This window comes from Sturnus vulgaris, chromosome 2, assembly GCF_052056855.1.
Source record: "Sturnus vulgaris isolate bStuVul1 chromosome 2, bStuVul1.hap1, whole genome shotgun sequence".
Classification (NCBI taxonomy): Eukaryota; Metazoa; Chordata; class Aves; order Passeriformes; family Sturnidae; genus Sturnus; species Sturnus vulgaris.
In genome coordinates, this window is record NC_142244.1 from 3214635 (window position 1) to 3236305 (window position 21671).

Below are 21671 nucleotides of genomic sequence, written 5' to 3' on the forward strand. Positions count from 1 at the left end.
TGCCAACTTGTATAAAAGGGAAAAATATGTGCAGTGTTGGGAAGTGGAAGCTGTTCTTGTCAGTGCACCAGCAGTGGCACATCTTGGCCAAGGGCAAATCTAAACGTGCTACAGCTCCACCTATTGAAGCAAGAATAAATGATTGGAAGGGGTATAATTAGTCAGTGTAATGAACTGGAGCAACTGAGGGTCTGTGTAGACCCCGGAGCAGATTTGCCACTTTAATTGATCAGTATTTGTACTCCTGCTCAAGATCAGGTACTATCAGATGCAGTAAGACACACTAAAGTCATGGAAGTCAATCAACTTGCCCTGTTTGAAGCAGCAGCTTGTTTTTGAAAAGATTGGCCAATGTGAAGTTCACTTTGAGCTGGAGGAATACCAGGGAGGTAAAAAAACCCCAAACTTTGTAAAGAAATAAAATCACGTAGCTACACTTTCAGCAAAAGCTTAATCTCTTTAATCTAAGGACAGTAAACATGAGTCAAATATTGTGTTTCAATGAATGCTGGGTTTAGATATCTATTATATCTATTATCTATCTATCTATCTATCTATCTATCTATCTATCTATCTATCTATCATGAATCTTTCTATCTAATCTATGCCTTGTGGGTTCATAGCTCAGAGCCAGAAATTCTTATTGCAGAAACCTTTAAGACAACAGGAGTTCAAACAAGTATTTCCTACACCTTGAGACCACCTTGACAGGGGAGAAATAAGTGAAAGACGTTGCAGCAAAAGTTCTTAATTAATTACTCTTGTTTAGCACTTACTAAGAAAAGCACAAAGGAATGTGGCAGCGCATCATAACAAAAGTATGAATAGAATAAATTTTCATGATACCTGAAATATTCTTATAATTAGTCATAATGACTCTCTATAAGTCTGAAAGCAGTCAGATCTAAATATTGGACCTGAAGCAATGCAGTGTTCAAGAACATGTCAGATATAAAATGTGAATGATGAGGCATTTATTTAGTCCAGAGGGTTCCCAGAGTCAAAACACCCACAGAGCACTGGCAACAGCACAGCTCAAACTATGCAGAACCTGGAATGTCAAAACAAAATGATATTTTTTAAAAAAAGAAGCTTTGTGGCACATAAACCAAACAAGAAATGACACTGATAATAACTGGAAATTGAACATATGCCTAATGTTTTCATGCTGTAATTAAACAACTTAAGTTATGCTAAAAGAAAACATTTACATCAGTGGGTAGGGAATGTGGAGTCAGACTCCTTGAAAGGTAGACACAATTGTGAGCATCTTGGTCCTGCATATAGAGTGTTTTGCTTGCCACTTGTCTGTATGAAGGAATTTTCTTAACAAACACAGTCTGAAGTGCAGACTTGTATCCCAAACCAGCAGGAACGTCAGGCGTGGGAGAAACGCAGCTCAAACCAACCCAGTCCTGAAAAAGCCAAGAATGGATGAAGATGGCAATTTCTATGGACACAGAGAAACAAGACTTATAAATTGGATATTTTTAGCATGAGCCACCCCTTTTTCATCTTTTATTCTTATGGACTCAGTGAATGAAGAAAAAGATATAAAAGCCAGGAACTCAAACCTCAGTGTTTTGGTTGCTGACCAGTAGTGACAGCATTCAGCACAGGCTCTTCTGAATTCACATGTTTTGTGAAGGACCTGAAGAACGTGGAGAGCAGACTGGATTTAGCTGACAGGAGCACCAAACGTGACTCTTTGTGACATTTCCACTATTGAGCAAGTTACAAAAACAATTTTTGAATTAAAGGCAATCAAGGATCAGTTGGACTGATTTTTAAAATTTTTTTTGCCTTACAGTTGCCTCTCCCCATTAAATAAAAAGATTTTGAAATAGCACACATTGCTGGAGGAAAAAGAAGGAGCAGGTAAAGGCCAAGTGAACAAAGCTCTAAACTCTTGGGTGAGGGAGGTAATACACAGAGCTGATTAGACCTAATTTCATTCTAATATCGCTTTCTCAATTTGTAACTAATGTAAGAATGTAGCAGCACATTATAAGATCTGAAGAGATTCTGAGTTCATAGTAAAATGAAGTGAAAAAGGGGAAAATCAAATATGATACAAAAAAAAAAGAGAACCGGCAATAGTTACTTAAAATAGAACAAATCACAGAAAAGTCCATTAAATATGACTGAGAACCAAGATAATGGGCTTAATATTTAAAAAGTGATTGAAGAAAGGAGGAACATGCAAATGAAATGAATACTACCTTAAAAACTGATATTACTCCAAAAATTATGGGAAAAGTGAATATTGTCACTATCCCACGTATTTAGAACAGAAGAATAGTCAGTTCATCTTAAGCAGGAATGATTTTTTGGTGCCTCAAAATGTATTTTAATATTTACCCAGCATCTGCAGCGAGTGGCTCTGGATGATCATTGCTCCAGGAGACCCAGATCACAACATGGCATTGCAGCACGGGCTCCAGCCTGCTGAAGAATTACAAGGCACTTTCAGAGGTCATCTAGAAGACATCAGTTAACTTCCTTTATGCTGAGGAAACTGAAAGGCTCGGGTTCCTGCAATCCTTTCTGATCCAGAGTGCTTTCCAATTCAAAGCAACAAACCTGCAGCGACTCATTTTTTGACACCACTTAACAGGCAGCCACCTTGAGACTTCAAGCAAGGAAAAGCAACTCCTCAGGACAGGAGCTAAAGATTTCACTAAGTTAATACCACAGCTCTTGAAAATTCACTTTCTTCAAGCCAGCAGTCTTTAATGTACCTCTTTATCCCAATAAGTCTGTGCTCAGCATTTTCCAAAATGTCACACACACTTTGATATTGCTCCCCTGACCAAGTGTACCTTTCAAGTTTTATGTGTGCTGCTTCCTACTGGGATCAGCAATTTACCTTAGATATCTATTTTCAGCTTAAATGTTTACAAAATTCACACAAATACTTGGATAAGTGCTGAATTTACCCAAAAAACTGTAGCAACTGTACAAGTTGTTTACAACTCTGATTGGAAAATTTGCCTAGCAGGAACAGTTAATTTATTTTTCTTAAAAAGTTATTATGCATAAGCAGTTATCACAATTAGAAAAAGAAGGAGAAATGCTAACACTGCTAGATAGAAAGTCATTATCAAATAAAGGCACAGAGCAAGAATTACTTGTGACAGTAAATCCACTGAAAAAACATGAGGCAAGAAAGAGGAAAGCCACGAGTTTGTGATCTGTTTTGAGAAGTTTGAGCTAGAAAGGCCGGTTTTATGATTGAAATCTAGGTTTAAGGACAGGCAAGGTCATCATCCAGCAAAAACGGCAGAACCCTGGTCTTTTCCGATTTATATTGTCGGACTCATCGGGCTTGCTGAGTTTATAAAACACCTACTACAAGGACTTTTATGAAAAGTGCACTTGTTTGAAAATAGGTGTGAATCATTTATGAAATCCAGCTGTGTATATGACAGGTACAATCTGCACCTCACCCCGCAGCAAGCAGGCAGATTACAAGCAGCGGGCAGGGAAAGAGCACTGGCCAAACACCATTAACTTGAAAAGACAGAAATAAGGTCAAGGGAAAACTGTGAAAAATTTACTCCTGGACTCCACAGAGGATGCAAGAAAACATGCATCTAAACAGCATTAACCTTAATCCTGAAAAAAACCGACAACCAGACCAAAATAAAAATAAGTCTGTTCATACATCACACAGAGAACAGCATGCCAACACTTGTAATTTATTTTATTGTAATTTATCACAAACAAAGAGGACTGGAAGCAAGTCTTCCTAAAGACTTACTCAAACCTCTTACAGAAGCTGTGCCACCAGCATTTATATATGTTAGACCTGAATATATCTGACATAGGCTGAACACCCACAAAAACCAGCACCACACTGCATCATTTGTCTGTGTTTTGAAATTCCAATATCTTCTTTTGGCTGAGCTGTATTTCACACAATGGAAGTATTAGCAGAAACTTTAGCAGACCCCTTTTACTCAAACCTCCTCGACAAGACTCAGCAACATTTTACATATGTACCTGTGGTACAGAGTGATAGGGCCAATGATCAGTCTTTCCATTAAGGATCTGAATTAACAACTTAAATGCTAAATAATGGATTGCTTCAGCTTGTACACTTAGTCAGTCTCTGTGCTGATACGGAGAGTTGGATCAGGTCCCAGCAGGAGTGGGAATCTGTCCACTAATTAGGTATAGAAAGATTTACTTCAGGAGCAATTCTGTGTAAATTATGTGTTAAAAGATTAAGGGTCCCTTTTAAAAGATCCGCATAAGTGACCTATAATCTTATGTGGCAACTTTTATATGCTTTGGAGACAAGGGCGGAAAAAAAGGGCTGTGTTAAGGTGATATTTTGTACCATGTTTGCTGCCTTGGATTGCAGTGACTGCCAAGCTTTTTTTTTGTCACAGATGGTTACGCTTAAACAGACTTGCCTGCCAATGTGATTTGAACTCTACTTACATTATAAGTCACCCCACCATCTAAGTCAATTCCCACTATGACAAAAAAGGTTATTTAAGCTTTCAAGTGCATTGGTTTGAAAATTAAAATATCCTGGAATGCAACAATAATGCAAATCTGCTCACCTGAGTCTAGAGGGAAAAAAAAAAGAAGGCAAGTGATTTGCAACTGCCTTCTCAGCTTGAAGAAATGTTCTCATTTGTGGGTCAAAACACAATAATAGCTACCTAGTCTTCCAGTGATTGTCATCCTGGAAGGCTGAAATATTTAACATGTAAATAAGTTTATTTGCAGATCATAAAGTGAAACTCTATTATATAGTGGATATGAAGTGCATAATAAGCAAAGAAGACAAAATCATCACAGAGTTATTAGACTGAAGTGTCCTTGGTCACCTCCACAAGCTTTGCATAAATTTAGAAGATTTTGTAAATTTTCCTCGCAGTAAGTTTCTCAGATCCTTGCAAGCAAGCTTCAGTTGAGCATTTTCACTGGAGTTGAATCTAACAGAAATTAACACTCACTATGCTTGGCTAGAAACAAGATCTATCATGGAATACTGAGGCTATGCTGTGTGAAAATTTACCAGTTGTAGGGATTTGATGATAGATGGGCAGGTCCAAGGCATGGCTGTCCTGCAGAGTTACTAAATCAGCAGGAACTGCTGTCAGTGTGAAAAGAGTCGTAGTGAAAAAGCACGGGTTGCTGGGAGAGACAGAGGCAGACTCGCTCCTCTGCCCTGCTTGTGTAGCTTTGTTAGCCCTTTCCTGGTCGCAGTTCTTGGCCAAAGGCTTTGGGAGGCTCACCACAAAGGACAAAGTTGTTTCCTGCCCATTGAGTGTGGCTTCAGGGAGCTCTTCACCCATTTTCAGGGTGCTCCAGGACCAAAGAGAGGTTCAGCCCCTCTTTGCTCCCTGTCTTTATGCCCACCGTTGCTCCCTGCTGAAACCTGCAACAAAGCATGCGAGATTAGCATGGACACTGTGCACAGGGAACACCAGCAGCTGACACAGATTTTCCACAGATTCATCTTTGACAGCCTCAATTCTTTTTATTTTTTCACAGCTTTGCTTGGTCACCAGGTACAGCCTTTCTTCTATTCTATCTATTTCTTCTCCCTCTAGGCTCAAGATTTCTAGGAAATTCCTTCTAAGAATTGAGAGTCAGGATTTGTTGTCACATCTGACATGCTCTCTAAAGAAAAAAGTCCCAGCAATTTTGAACTTTCCTCTAAAAGCATCACCAGATGATGTCGCTTTAAAAAAACTATCTGAAACTACACTTATGGGTCGGAAGACACAGAATACCACCAAAATAAATACAAAGATTAATCACTAAATGAAGCATTCCCTATTTCCAGAGTGGCTTCCTCCTTTTTAAGAGCTGAACTTGCCTTTTTTTATCGTCTAGGCAGTTCTTGTAAAAAAATCTTATCTAACTCAGGCAGTAGATTTATTTATTAATCTATTTATTTATTATTCTATTAACTTATTTAAAACATTTTCTCTAGTGTTCATCCAACCTCACTGAAAAATGCCTGAGTATTGCCATAATGCTGTACCATTTATTTTCCTCAACAATGCCTTATTACTGCCTCCATATGTAATTTCATTTTCACAACCAAGCCTCCATATTCCTTTTCATTAAAAAAGTAGCACAATTTCCATGTTATTTTTCACCTCCAGAGGTGTTATTAGCTTGCTGTAATAACAGACCATGCTCCTGCTGTGTCTGCTGAAGAAATGATCCCAGTAGCCCAATGAAACCGTGCCACCTGCCCAGCAACTCAGCATTCAAAGTGTTTCTGTATATAGTTGGGCTCTCCATTGCCCCCAAGTTTAAGAAGTTGAAAAAACTAAAGGTCCTAGAGACAAATATTAATTTTTCAAACACAAACAAAGGTCTAAGGTCTGCTTCAGTTCAGACAGAACTGTGGAAGTACAGCTCATAGTTTTAGGTCCTAATCCTGCTAGAGAAGTCACTAGTGATGTAAATACATTTACTGCTGCAAAAGTAGAGTTGGAAGGGAGGATGCACTCAGATCTCTCTTCCCAAATCTTGCCTTTTTTAGATGCCTGGAACACCATAACTAGGATAACATCCTGTGCTGATTCAGGCCAAGGCAATAAGAGAAGAAATTGAGAGAAATCATGGAGAACTTCAAGTGTTTGTAAAGGTGGGTGAAAAAACCCAAGAATTTCTGTCACTTGTATAAGGTATAAACTAAAAACAAATGTTCTTGCACCCTATGTAAAGACATTAAAAAGAAAAAAAACAGCCCCAAAGGCAAGGGAAGAACAAAAAATCCCCTAAATGTCTACATAGCATCTACATAAATTCTTCTCAAAATTTAGTAGGTTTCACTGACTTCTGTTGTAGTAGCCTGAGTCACTTAGCACTGCTTTTGCTGGAAGCATTTTAACAAGAGTAAACCTGGCCAAAGAGAAAATTAAAGAACTGAACACTATAAAAAGCAACGACTACATTGCATCATAAATGATACTTCATTGTTACTGCACATTAAAATATCTACTCATAAATTATATTTTAAGATCATTATAAAGCTATCACCATTAAAATGGGAGCTTTGTGTACTTAGTCTTTGCACCGCAGAAGGCACCAAACCATTGCATCAGTTCAGGCTCGGTATTTAAAAGATTATTTAAAAGCGAATGGCATCTCCACAACATGAAGAAACATAATCTGTGATTGGTTCTTTGGCACTCGATCACTCTAAAAGCATTAGGACAACTATCTAAAATAATTAAAAGCATACTTCATACACTAGCTTTTCAAGAATAGAAAAGAAACGTTCTTATTCTTGAACTTTTAATTTCTTTGAGAAATCACAAATGAAAGAATTATTCTCAAGATATTTAACCTCAGAAAAAAAAAGGATGCGAAGAGTGGCATTTGTAATGAGTTAGGAAAATAAAAACATAGATAAATCTGCTAATAGTTTTAATTTCATTTTCAAGACATGTGATTTATAGTTCTGAAATATATGTTGCTGACTACTATTTCTCTGGAGATCTTTTCAAGGAATACCCCTAAAAATGGTAGCAAAATTGGCTGATCACTCAGATACCAACCTATGGATATCAGCTACAAACCTACAGTGGAATCCCTGAATTACTTTGTTGTTGTAAGCTTGCAGCTTAAAGAACTGAGTTCAGATCCATTCTCTACCACGCCTTCATTGAGTGATTGCAAATAAGAAATCAAGTGCGTGACAAGTCCTTCACACAGGGGTGCTGTCTTGGAAGGTTCTTCTAAAATTTTTGATTCACTCTAACTTCTATTTGGCCTTCACTGCCAAATTCTCAAAATCTGTAAAACATTAACTAAGATAAGGATACCTGGAATGCTTGAAGCAGCTGCACTACTTCATTACCTCAAGGAGAAATGACTAAACAGCTGAGAGGGACAATTTACTTTTCCAACAAAAGAAACCTTTTTCTCTTACAAAAAATCCCAAATCAAGCCAAAATTGAAACAACAAAAAACAAACCAAAACAAAAAACAAAAATAAAAACAAGGAAGATGATCATGGCATGCTTCTAAGAAAAAAATCAACCCTAAATGGAACTCGTACAACATTCCTTATCTTTTTTGGCTCTCAGTGCTGTCATCATGAACTGTTATTATAAATATTAATAAAACAACATTTTATGGAACACCCCAGGTCACACTTGCTGCTATCCACAGTCCTTTCTCATAAGAGTTTATCAACACCCTTGTTAGTGAGTTAAATATTTGGAGAAAGTTACCAAAGGCAACACAAAACACGAAAAAAGCACGTCTGAAATTTAGATCCATGCTTTGGTACTGCAACCTGTGACATGAAGCAGGGCAGAAAAAGAACATCTAAAAAGAAATTGTTCTTGTGCAGTCACATTTTCCTACTCTTGGTAACTGTTTTGCAGAAGTATGATGCTTATTTTGGGGTTTCTGGTTTATAATTTTGTCCCCTAACACAACTGAAATGTTGTTGGGGGTCTTATTTTTTTTATGGCATGCTGTTGTTGGCAGCCACTACTTATTCACAGGCATTCAAACACACCAGCATATGAACTGCAAGGATGTTGAGTCTCATCTATGGGGAGATTGAATTATTTTTCAGACTTCTGCTCCCCAGCAGTTTTCACAGGGACATAGACCCACTCTCTTGCCTTTGCCAGAAATATAAAGAAATTCTTGTGAAAATATAAGACTTTATACTACCATATCTCTGCTACCTTTCTCTCTCTTTTCTTGTGCACAAAGGTCAGACACAGCTGTTATATCCATTTGATTTTCCCTCCTCAAACAGCATACAGTGAGCCAGCCTTTGAGCAAGAAGGGTTGTTAGTGAGAGGACTTTTCAAAACAATATAAACTGTTGATTTAGAAACATCACTCACTTTGATCAGACTGAAGAGATAATTAACTGAAAGCTTTAGCCAAACTGCTTATATGGCAAATAAGGAAAATCAATTTGCCTCATTAAAATCTGCTTTCTGAGAAAACAGTTAAGGGTAGTATTTATGTCATTGTCTCTTCTTTTTCAGAGAATAATATTCACGTGAAATAAAATTAGGAAAGAACTGATTACTCTCAAAAGCTTGTTATCAAGATGCTACTCTATTTTGAAAAATGTGGAAATATATCTGATGCACTTACTCTAATATGGTAAGGTTAAATTTGCAGTATTTGTGCTGTTGCATTCCTTATAACTCAAGCATAAACAAAGTTTCTGGAGAAGGGCGAAAACCATTTCCATCCCATGCTGCCCTGCAGAATTTGTGTACCAAGGAAGCTGTCTGTTTTTCCTACCTAGATCACTTAGAAACTCCATCCATACAAAGCGAGAATATGAATAATAGTTGACATCATTCTTCTGAACACTTGTAGGACAATGGGAAGCAGGATTAGAAAAAATAAATGTCTGAACGACTCCTTAGAGATAACCAGAAAATAAGTACTCCAGAGCTTCATCTGCATTATTAGCCACAACTGTAATCTAAACACGGAGTTAGATAACTTATTCGTTTTTGACTAACAGTCATATACTTAATTCTGCCTGATTTTTGGAATTTGTCACTAAATGAACAACTTTTTAAAATCAGAGACAATTGTAGCTAATAATCTTGGAGCCTCAAGTCCATTTAGAAAGCTTTCCAGGATAAATTAAATAATTCACTGTCTGAAACACAAACAGGCTTTTCATTTACTGAGTTGTGCCTATGAGGCATTCATCAGATAATACCTCAAATTTTATTTGCAATACAGAATTTCAAAAACATAAAGTAATATTATTAGTGCTATTATCATTCACAATACTTCAAAACAAAGCAGAACTCAAGTGTATATTATTACCTCTTCAGCTTGGTGAGAATCTAACACATTTTCCTCCTGCTCAGCAAACACAGTACAGCCAACATGTGCACATTTCCACCTGCCCAAGTCACTGACAGAAGACAAAGAAGAATTTCAGAGACAAGAGGCCAAATTCCAATGGCTAGATCCACTCTCTAATCTTATAAAACTAGAAATAATATAATATAATATAATATAATATAATATAATATAATATAATATAATATAATATAATATAATATAATATAATATAATATAATATAATATAATATAATATAATATAATATAATATTATATTATATTATATTATATTATATTATATTATATTATATTATATTATATTATATTATATTATATTATATATTTCATTACAAGCTAGTCAATATTTGCATTGTATTTGACACAGTGTTCTGAATACTTCAGGAGCATGAGTATATTGATCTGTATCCAGAAGACGTAAGGGCAGTATTCCCATTTCTAGCATTAAGAAAACCACTGTTAACAGCAAGTGTCTACTTGTACTTGAGGTCAGAGAGCTGAGTGGCCTCACGGAGACCAGCCTGATTTACTGTTCCGTGGCAAGGGGAACACATGAACATGCAGATTCAGGAGCTCTGGGAGGTACTGGTACCTGCTGAAGCTATCAAAGAGCTCTGTTTCTTATGAAAATCTACACACTTGATCTCTTTTAAGGGCTTAAATACAAAGAGTTGGCTTGCAAGAATACCTGGCAACACCAGGAACAGCTTATTTGCAGCCTGTGTCAGATTTAAAGATACCAGGAGACAGATTCTGCATTATTTACTTAAGATATCAAATAACAAAGACACTTTTTTGATTACAATACTATTTGGCTACTACAAAAAGGGCAAATGTTGTCTTAAAAAGAGACATAAAAATAAAGACACAGCAAGAGAAAGCCAGAAAACACTTTTAAGATAGCTAAAGACCCTTCCCTACAACAGTGTGTAATTTTTTCCCCTGAGAGGAATGACCTGTGAATAACAGCACTGTCATACCAGAACACTTTAATGGTATTCACATGTGAGCTTGCAAAACACAATGGCAAAATCATGCACATTTTTATCACAGAGTCTCCAAACCAATGAAAGTTGCCACCATTACAGCCATTTATAATAAAGAACTTTAGGAAACTGTGTGGGACCAGGTAGAAAATTATAATATGCAGTGATGCAAGTTTGTGTTGACTCTTTTCTCACAAAGAGATGGTGTTGATGGCAGTTTCCTTTAAATTACTGGATTTAGATCATATAGAGCCTTGTCTAGATAACTGACCTCCAATGGTTACACTTTACCTGGTTTAAGCAAAATACAAGGACTGGAATTCAGGCGCCAACCACACCTCAGTAACAATTAAGCACATTAATTAATGCTCAAATCATGTTTCAATTAAAGTTCGACATGTTTTTCAGAAAATAAATGAGAATGTCTTGCAAGCTTCTTCCCCCACCAACTTCAAAGCAAAAGATCATATACATTCATTTATGCCATAATTTTTTTGGATGCTCCAACTGCACTGCTGCAGGTCAGCTTTCCAATATCTGTACAGCAGGAGGGAGTTGGAGAATTCAGAGCAAAAAGTGCTCTCCAGTGCTCTCTGGATCTCTCTGTGGCTACCTCTCTAAGAGAGCATGAGAGTCCCAAACTTAATTCTTACACACCTGGAGGTTTTGGCTACATTTTAACTTTACCTCTTCTGCCAGAGGGGATCCCAACATGCAGAGATAAACCTAAAGGACAGCACAATAAGGGCAGAAAACAAACAGGTTCTGGAGAGAGGGCAATGCAATACAGAGAGGAATCTGTCACCTTATACAATGTAGCCACAGTATAAGAAATTACTTAAAACTGAGCGAAGAAGGAAGAAGAATCATAGGAAAGATATTTAGCTGGAAAATTATTCTGACTTGCAGATAGGGAGTAATATCCTGTTTTTATAGAATTAACAAAAACTACTGAATATTTTCCTTATAGCGTACTTTTATGGATTTTTATTTCCTAATCAGAGGATTAAAAGTTAATATAGTGTTTTGCACCTCTGACCATTTCCTGACATGTGGTGGTGCTACTGTTTAATGCAAGTCAGAGAGGCTTCTCTAAAGATCAATCTGACATTTCATTTCTTTAAAAAAATGCACAGTCATCTTAGAAACAATAAAAAGCAATTCCCCCAGTCTCATATTAATATTTTTCTTCTAATAAATATAATGTACACATATTTATTGATCTAGAAATATTTTTCCTTTTATAATAAATTATTCTATGTGTATGGTATTCCATTAATTTAAAGCAATTTACCTCTTAGCAGCAGAGAGAAATTTACCTATGCAGCTCAGGACTTATATAACTACCTTACTTGAGGTCACATGATTACTATTGCTTCTAGCTCACCTCTACACATTGGGAAAAAAAATATTCAGGAAATAACACTCTTTTGGTTAAAACTTTTCCCTTACACTCACAGAAGAGACCTGATATAATGTGCTCTTCTAGTTCAATTTTTTTGCCGTTTACTGAAGTTGTGTTTTACATATGGGCATGTTTTATTTTGTTGCAGGCTGTGCAGAAAGGAAACTTCTCATGACATCCCTTCCAAGCCAGACGAGAGCTACACAAACGCTGGCCTCCGTTCAAGGCCACATCTGATGCTCCTGGCAGCATGCAGAGGAAATGACACACGTGGTGGAAGAAGGGAGGAGCACAAGTGAGGGCTGGCTTCTGAGACACCACAGAACTATAAAAAGAGTTGTTCTATAAGTCTCCTGTGTAGTAACAATAGTAGTAATAATAATAATAAAAATAATAAATGATGCTTGGATCTTTATTGTCAGAAACTGGTGCTGTTAGGGGAATCAATCAGATCAGTTCAACTCCAGTTTCTAGCAAGACAACTGGTAGAACATGTTGGAGAAGGCTCAGCTCTGTGGAGCTGACATTCCTTTCTACCAATGATAAAGGATAGAAAGGTCAGTGGAAAACAGTTCACCTGGAAATAGTACTTTCACAGGCTCACTGATGGCCATAATAACAAGAAATAAGCTTTGCATAGAAATGCAAAACATGCAGTCTTGCATGCCTTCTATTTAAAGCATAAAAACAATTTAGAGGAAAAAGGGGGAAAAAAGCTTCTTAACAGGCAAGATCCATATGACTGTGGGATAGTTTTCAAAGGGAAATGAAAATGTCATCACCTGACATTTCTGAAGCTGAGCTTTCAACTCCTGAGACAGAGTGCCGGCAGGAGTGTTAAATAGAAGAGCTGGTCACAGACCAGTACACTCTCCATATGTTTCCCTGGGGCAATTAGTGTCACTTCCCCTATGAAGGAGCTCACTGTGCTTACCAGTGAATATGTCAAGTCTGGTCACTCTGAAAATAAACACTACAAAGTCACTGACAGGACCTTTAGGTTGAAAAATGAATCCTTCTAACTTACATGTTCTTGGGAAAAAAAACCCCCAAAAACCTAAACAATTTTAATTGAATATTCCTTTGAAATAAATTTCTGCTGTGACATCCCCAGAGAAGAGAACCAGAACATATTTAACCAAAAACCTGTCTCAAGGAAACTTTTGGGCTGCCTAATCTATCCCCTCCTCTCTTGTTGCACAGCTGGGTTCTTGATGCAGGTGCAGAAGGTTTCCCTTTCCTGCAAACACACAAGCACAGTGCCTTTGAGACCTCCCCTGAGGAATATGAAAGCACCAGCCCAACACTGAGGTGCCCCAGGCAGCGGGATGTCAGGAATTGCCCTTTCCTCACCACAGCCCCCAAGGAGCCTGAGGACCACACCAGGATGCCTAGGGGAGCTGTTAGCCAGTGCTGGCACATGGCTTCAAAGGTCTGAACATTTTCAGCAAACCACAGAACTATTAAAAATTATTTTTATTTAGAAATCCCTCTATGGCTTATGAAAAACATCACCTCTGAGGAGTTGTGTAGATGTCAACACTCACAGAGTGTTAGCAAGGGGAGTTGGAGCTGAAGGCCTCTCCCACACAGGAGTGATCAGAGCAAACTCCTTTCCCTTTCACTCCCTCCTCCTGAGGTGCAAACAGTGGGGAAAAGACAGCTATTTCCTCCTTTCAATCCTGCTACTGATGACTGGCTGCTCCCCTTTGAGGAGGAGGGTAGCAGCAGTGAAGACAGGTTGGGCGTCCTTCCAAGTGCACCATCCTGGGCCTGTCCTCAGAAAATCGATGGCATCGCTTATACAAGCAGGGACTGGCCCAGCTTTGTCCAGGGGCAATAGCAGGAGGGAGCAACTGGGATGCACATGGATGTCTGGCACATCAAACCACTCTGCAGCCTGGCACTATCAGCACCTGGTGGCCACTGACTGTGGCCAGCAATGCCAGAGAGCTGGGTGGCTCTTCCAGGTGGGGAGGGATTCCTGAATAAAAGTCCTTCTTGAAAGAAAAAAGCAGAACGAAAAGGCAAAAAAGCTTTAGCTTTCATTTTAGCAAGTCATCTGCAGGAATAGAATAAAGCCACTCCAAGGAATAAATGTAATTTAAACTTTAAAGCCATTACTTTACCCTGGGAAGCTCAGGGATGCTGACCTCTTCTAAGCAAGTGGGACTGACCAAGAGCTGTGAGTACTGTGTGTCCGTGTGTCCTTCACAAGATTTGCAGAAGTAAATTGTCGTTCAGGCAGTAGTTTGCTAGGATTTTTTTTTTTGTAAACTCTGAGTAGCAAGGTCTTATGCAATATCTGTTTACTACAATTCTCCAAGAGGCAAGATGTTTCTTGGCTTTTATCCAAACCATTTAGTTCACATATATATATTAGAAAAAGCAGTCACATCAGCAGCTAAGGTTGATATCAAGAGAGACAACGAGAGGATTAAGAGGTGGAAAGCTTTAGCAGGCAAGCTACTGAATATTTCACGAGAAATGAAGGAGAGAATGCCACTGATGCCAGGGGAAGGTCAGAAAGCGTAAACATCTCAGGGACACTTAAGAAATAATAAAATAGCCCTTAGGCCTTCCAGATGTTGCTATGCAGCTTTTAGGATCCTGATATTTCAATCTGATTTTCATACCAAGGAGAGTGTTTCACTAAATCAATGCACATCCAGCACTTGCCAAGGGAATTTGCAGGGATATGTCTACAGCATCACAGGAATGATGTGGAATTTGAGGGTGCCTTTGCAGGCTGATACTTGGTCATTTTATTGATCATTTTTATTAACGCCTGAATGCTGCTGATGTGGGTGGAGTTTAACATTTCCAACTGTGAGAGTCTGGTCAGATCCATATGGGAAAAGATTTCACAAGGATGGACTCATCAAGTTGCCTTTTCCTATCTCATCCTCTAGTGACATACTTTAACAGATCTTCTCCCTTATGTCTCACCACCATTAAGACCACATGGTCTGGGCGTAAAAGTGGACAGTAGAAGAATTTTACAAGGCATGACATTCATTTCTCAGGAAAGGGACAAGGCAGAGGTAAGCCCAGATGTTTTCTGTAGACTTGTCAGTGACAGGAGGCAAGGCAAAGAGGGAAACTCTCTCCAATTGCTTCGTTCAATAGCCTCATTCATGAACTTCAAGACACAGTGTGACAATGGGAAATTTGAACACTAGCTTCTTACAAAGCAGAGAGGGGTTCAAGTATAACATTATTTATATTGTCCTTTATTTCACAAGTATATCTAAAACAAACCTTGTTTCCCTCCTCTGCTTCCCCTGGAAGGCATTAAGCAGCTTGGACAATTTTTTCAATCTTTGAGCTCGTGGAGCACACTGATGAATTAACACCTTGTCAAAACACTGTTTCTGTTTACCATGTTTTCATGGCACGTTTACTTAATGACTTTCTGGAAATACTCAGTTATAAGAAATTTCTCTTCCACCTTCTGTTTAAATATGGATCCTCTACTGTGAAAGTTAAATACTAGTCGCTACTTTCCTTTATCTTGACATGATATTTCATGATATTACATCCAAGCACTTTGCACTTTCAAAGTACTTGAAATATACAGAGTAAATTTCTAGATCTTATGACTTAGAAAATATTGCTTTATTTCTTGAAGATGAATTGTTTTTAGATTAAAAAGAAAATGGACATAATTAAATTGGGAACTATTTATATCGTTTAAGTTACATTAAAAGTTATTTAAAAATTACTATTTCCCCCTGTACTGCTACCGAGCTGTTGTGCTCGCATGTTATGAAGTAACTTCAGCTACTAACTTGCACACTGTGCAATTTCTCATGTATTCTTGGTAGTTGTGTTAAAGAATTCATCTCTCATAATAACAAAATTGAAAACAATAAATTGGCACGCACAATAAAGGAATTTTAGAGGTGTATGCTGTTTGATCATTGGAGACAGGAAACACGTTAGACAGAGCTGCTTCTCAGAGGAACTGTGATAAAAGGGCAAGTCAACCTGAACTAGCAACTAACAACTGTGTCTCCAGTACGTGAATTGAAATGACTGGTGGCCACTTCTTAGTGAAACAATTGCATGAGATAAATCTTGATTTCTGTGTTCCTGTTTATTGTTTATGTGTAGGAAATTAAGATATGAGGCTCAGAGACTTCAGTTTGTGTCTCCACCATGCCAAAGTAGATTATACCTTCCCAGATTTAGTGCTGATAATTACTGTAATTTTAATCAATCAGAGAAATCATAATAAAATCGCAACAGTTACTTTTCCTATGAAATGCAGAGAATGTCTTTGGCATTTTCTTGAGATGGAGTAGCCGCAGACACCAGTCATTGTTGAAATAGCAAAGGAAACACAGTTATGGAGATTGTGACATAATAAAATACTTTTTCTCATTAGGGAACAACGAAAAAACCCTCAAACCTGAAACCCAAAACACTTGAATTATATGACTTCGTTCAGATTATTACCATTTCCTGTACCATTTTTGTAAGGCATGGCTGATTTTGTCAAACTTTTACCAACCAGCTGATAGTTGATATTTTCCTCACTCCAATGGTCGCTTCAGATCCCACAAATCCGAAAAAATGTATCATCCTTAAAAATATAATAATAGCTAATTATTGAACATCTCTGCAGTCACTATGGAAGTAATGAGTAGAGCTAAAATAAAAAAAGTTTGAATGCTTTTAATAATTAGAAGTAATTAGCAGTACTAAATAACTGTGCCATGTTAATGAACAGGAGCAATATCCTCAGGTTTAGATCCACTGAATCAGGTAAAAGCTGCTTTTTTTGGTGATGCAAACACATAATTCAGAGGGTTCTGTTAAAGATTTATAAACAGCAAAATGTAGACCAAGGCATCTAATCCCCTATCTCAAACTGCATTTTAACCTTTTTTTTTTTAAATATTGCACTCTGTACATCCATTTATGACCCTTTAAATGGTGCTGCAATTACCAGGGCAGTTCTCTCCTGGGTTTTAAGGCTAATACATATTTTTTGGATGTAGTACAACACCCCCTTCATTTTGTGATAGTGTGACAGAATGATGTATGAAGAGCTGGATCTATGCAGACTTGTGTTATTGTAATTAGAGAGATCTAACCATGTTTCATACCTGTGCAGCTCCATTCTTAGGGCATCTATCCCTGTTTTACCAGCATAATGAGATTTAAACTCAAGTCTTATTTTCCAAGTGCACATAAGGATCAGTTCATCCCACATTCAGCAACAGTAGGTGACAGCAGGATCGAAGCCAGATTAACAGACGGACTTCACAGAACAAGGATTTAGCTTGTCAGTGTTAAATACACCTGTGGCATAAATCACACCAATAGCAGTTAATTCCTACTGTAGTTTGTGACAGTGCTAAAATGCTCCTTATATTACTCTAGCTGTAGAATTTTTCTTATTTCTAATTGGGGCACTAATTTTCCTAGTTGTATGACAGGACTATGAGAATGCAGGCTACAGTTTGATGCTCAGTGCTATACAACAAAGTCAATTATTTTGGCTGCATGTTATTCAGCTTTTAAGAAGTAATAAAAATTGACTATATGACAAGCTAAAACATTTGTTTGTTTATAGCTGTTAGAAATTGCTGCACTACGTAAGTAAAAAGGGGGTGACAGCACAAGACATTCCCAACAGCTTTATTGTTTTAGATGAGAAATGGTACCCACATGCTCTGCCTCCAAGGGGATCATATTAGAGGGAGCAGATTCATCAGGTCCTGCCCTGCCTAGATCATCTTGACTTCATAAACACCATTCCAAATCTATTCAGGGGAAGCAATATATATTAATTTCCAGAAGAAGGGGGAGGCTTAAAATAATCTGTATTTAAAATTGTTTCAAGTTGCAGCTACCACAGCTCCTACATCACTGCTGGCAGAAAGGCAAGAAAAACATATAGAATATTTGGGATGTGGCTTTAAGCTACATCAAGGGGATCATGGGGTGTGTGTTTTGTCTTTGCAAGCCCGAGTTGTTCCATTGTGGATCAGGAGTGATGGATTAGAATGGCTCCAAGAGTTGTCAGCTAATATCTACACTGCAGCAAGATCAGACAGTAGCATCCTCTCTGGAATGCTGTGACAATTTCTGGCTGCTGCCATGAGAACTGCAGGTCATGCTTCCATGAGAGGTTTTAAAGTAGAAACCTGAAATTTAAATAGAAAAAGGCACCCAGACTGCATCATCTTCTGCAGAGTAGGAAGAAAGCATTCAGATGATAAAGCGCTGATAGCCTCTTGGACATTTTGCACACTGCTCTGCTTTCTTGTGCACTCTGATTTTCTTGTTACATTGGAAAAACTTCATTCAGGTGAACTGAGAACAAGGCCAATGTCTCAGTTATCAGTGAGGGTGACTAAGCAGGTCACTTGGTTATACCTTGGGACCTGTACTTCAGTTCAATGGTTAGAAAAAAATCTAGGCAGTCCACATACTTGTTGCTCCTCTGACTTACCTCTGCATTGAAGACACCCATTATCCCATGAAAATTAGGCATTCAGAAGGTACCAAATTAGTCATACTGTAAAGCATAATGAAGTTGCTGAAATTCTAGAAGAATGTTTTCTTTACCATAGGAAATGTTCTGCAAAGAATGTTAGATGTTCAATCATTACAATCTCAGCAACAAGAAATGCACTTCTTAGGCACTACAGCCAAGTATGAAGGTCATAGCTTTGGGAACTAGATGACCATTTAAAGCAGTGATTAACTTTCTAGTCCACTTATCTGGATATTGGCATCTTTTCTTAAACTTTGCACCAATTAGAGGAAGGAAACCACAATCAGTAGTTGTGCTTGCTGGTCACTCAAGACATGTTAAGAAAAAGTCTGTGAGATTTGAGCCTGTGGGTTATATACCTGCAGGGGGCTTGAAATGCCTGTGGCCATGGAAAGAACAGGGCTGTGAACTATTGTCTACACCCAGAAACCCAGAGGAAGTGCAGCCCATTGTGGGGATTCTGCCTCAGACACGGCCGTGCTGCACAAATACCGGGGCACAATCTGCTCCTAGAGCTGGTAAATTGAGGAGTGTGTGCCATTGAAAGGTAAGAGTTTTACACAGCACAATTCTGGGAAGACAAGTCAAGATAAAGCATTCATGGCTTCTCCAACCATGAAGAGAGAGTTACTTGTGCCCTTGGGAGTTGTAAAGGTAATTGAAACAAAAGTGCTCGAGCACAAGAGCAGTAGGATGGGACTGGTCGTGCTGTTCAGCACAGTCAGACATGGGCTTATCAAGAGATGTAGCTGGTTGGAAGAAAAAACTGAACTAAAGCACACCTCCAAGTAGAAGGTGTAAAGTGCACAGTCCTGCTGTGCTAAATATCCCACCGTGTGCCAGTAGGCTTACTTCAAAACATGACAGATATTTGAAGTAGTTGTTAATAAAAGATCTGTTAACTTGCTCACGTTAGACCTCCTTTTGAGTCTTAGCTTAATTCCAAGACACACAGATTTGTACAAACTGCCTTTACACCATAATCTTGGAGGAATAGGAGATAATGAATTTCTGTAAGGGGGGAATATTTTCTAAAGGCAGGTCAGTCACCAGAAATTACTCTGGAGAGGGATTCTCTCCTGCACTACTTGCTGTGGCTGCAACCAGAGTGCTGTCCCAAGTTCATGTGTGGATTCATGCCTTCAGTGCCAGGCTGATTGCAAGTGTCTTTCAGGACTTGCACTTCTTAGAGGATAGAATACAGAAAACATTCACTGGAATCAGTGACTGACCTCAAATGCTGAGAATCACTGAGTGCATTCTCAAAACTCCTGCCGAGGATCATCTTTTCTACTGAACTTCAGCAGCACCCACACTGAAAACAGGTCAAACTGCAGCCTTCCTGCCCTTCCACCAAGCAAGAAATAGGATGTAGAATTATGCCAGCCTCTTCCCATGAGACAAAACTAACGGAAGAAATCTTGCCAAATAATGGTCCAGGGGCAGGGTTCAGTGGTGCACCTAGTTCATCTTTGGATATTAGAAGTGGTTACAAAATTAAGGTGTTGAGAATCAGTCAAGAAACACTAAACAATAAGCTACTGCCTCTGGTTTCAAGTCCTGAGCTACAACATGGTGGTTGTACAGGTCATGATGTCACAACAGCAATGGTCATGATTTTCTTCTTCCTCTCCCTAATCCTTTTTCTTGAGAGAGGTTTTTCCATATGTTTCACGTTCTTTTAAATAATACCTAGCACTTGTTTAATCTCTACTCCAAAAAGATACCACAGCAATACAACAGGCATTCTCAGATACACAAAACCTGAAGTTAAATGCTGGTGTTGGCATATCTACTTAAAGATGTCTTTGAAATGAACAAAGAGAACTGGTAGGTGTTAGACAAGCTAAAACAAATGAGGATTTTAATATGAAATACATCAGAAGATTACATTTTTCAAGAGTTACATAGTGGTTTACAAAATCTTATAGATTAGCATTATACTTAGCTTGTGAAATTGAACTAAAAGAATTAAGCTTCCTAGGCAGATGAGAAGCTGGTGCCTAAGAAGAGAAAGAATATGGATTTTCCAGCTCAAGTTGTTCAACTTTTTGCTCCCAACCCAACTAACCCACTGCTTTCTCCTTCCCAGTAACTTTCTACAATCAACTTGAAGCAACAAGTAATCTTAGGATATTCAGCTATCCTCTCAAATATTTTACTACTACTCCACCTATGAAAAATATATAAAAAAAAAAAATTCAAGGAGCTGGAGACCTCATTATATAGCCAGTCACCATCAGCTTCCTCAGGATGTTTATAAGATGAATCCAACCTCTTTTTATCCTTCTCTTGCTAAAACGGTTTCATTTATAATCAGCTAAGTTTTGGGGTTTTACTCTTTTCCCTTCAAATAATCCTACTTTCACTCATCTATAACTCGTTAAACTTTTATAATTTGGTCTGAGTTTTTTTAATTTTTTTTTCTACTATGTCAGTTATCTGCATCAAGCTGAAATTTTTTGAACCACTTTAGCCAATATCTTGATAATTTCTGCAAATGAGATAAGGATGTATGTGGGGAAGTTTAGTTTGCACTGAATATTCTGATGACAGCTCCTTTGACTTAGCTTTCCATGTCTTAAAGTAGGGAATAGAAATCTGATAGGAGAGGGAGGGCATCATAAAAGAATGATACAATGATTCATTCCTCCATATGAAAATTCGAGCCATTGGGCCAAGTTACAAACCTTCCAAAAAATTGCAGCCTGCATATCTGTTAGTGATTAACAGCTAAAATTTTACTCTCAATAAATAAATTCATGCTTTTCATGGGTTTTTAGTGATATCCAGATTGCCTATATAATGCCCTCAAAGAACTACTAAGAACTCATATGTCTTCTGAAATTTTTTGTATGTGAGCCAGTAGGGCATATGCAAGCCTCAAATTACGTATACATTACAGGGCTTCAGGAAAAACATT

General features: G+C 38.0%; 1 protein-coding gene across 1 annotated transcript in view; it reads right to left on the reverse strand.

The window, feature by feature from the left end:
• The window catches only part of GUCA1C (guanylate cyclase activator 1C), a 113518-nt gene that overhangs the window by 82212 nt on the left and 9635 nt on the right, over window positions 1–21671 (reverse strand). Inside the window, exons 2-4 of the mRNA XM_088156796.1 lie at window positions 9808–9898; window positions 2362–2448; window positions 1575–1651 (exon numbers count right to left, since the gene is read on the reverse strand). The gene's annotated coding sequence lies outside the window, so the exon portion shown is untranslated. The remainder of the gene's footprint in view (window positions 1–1574; window positions 1652–2361; window positions 2449–9807; window positions 9899–21671) is intronic.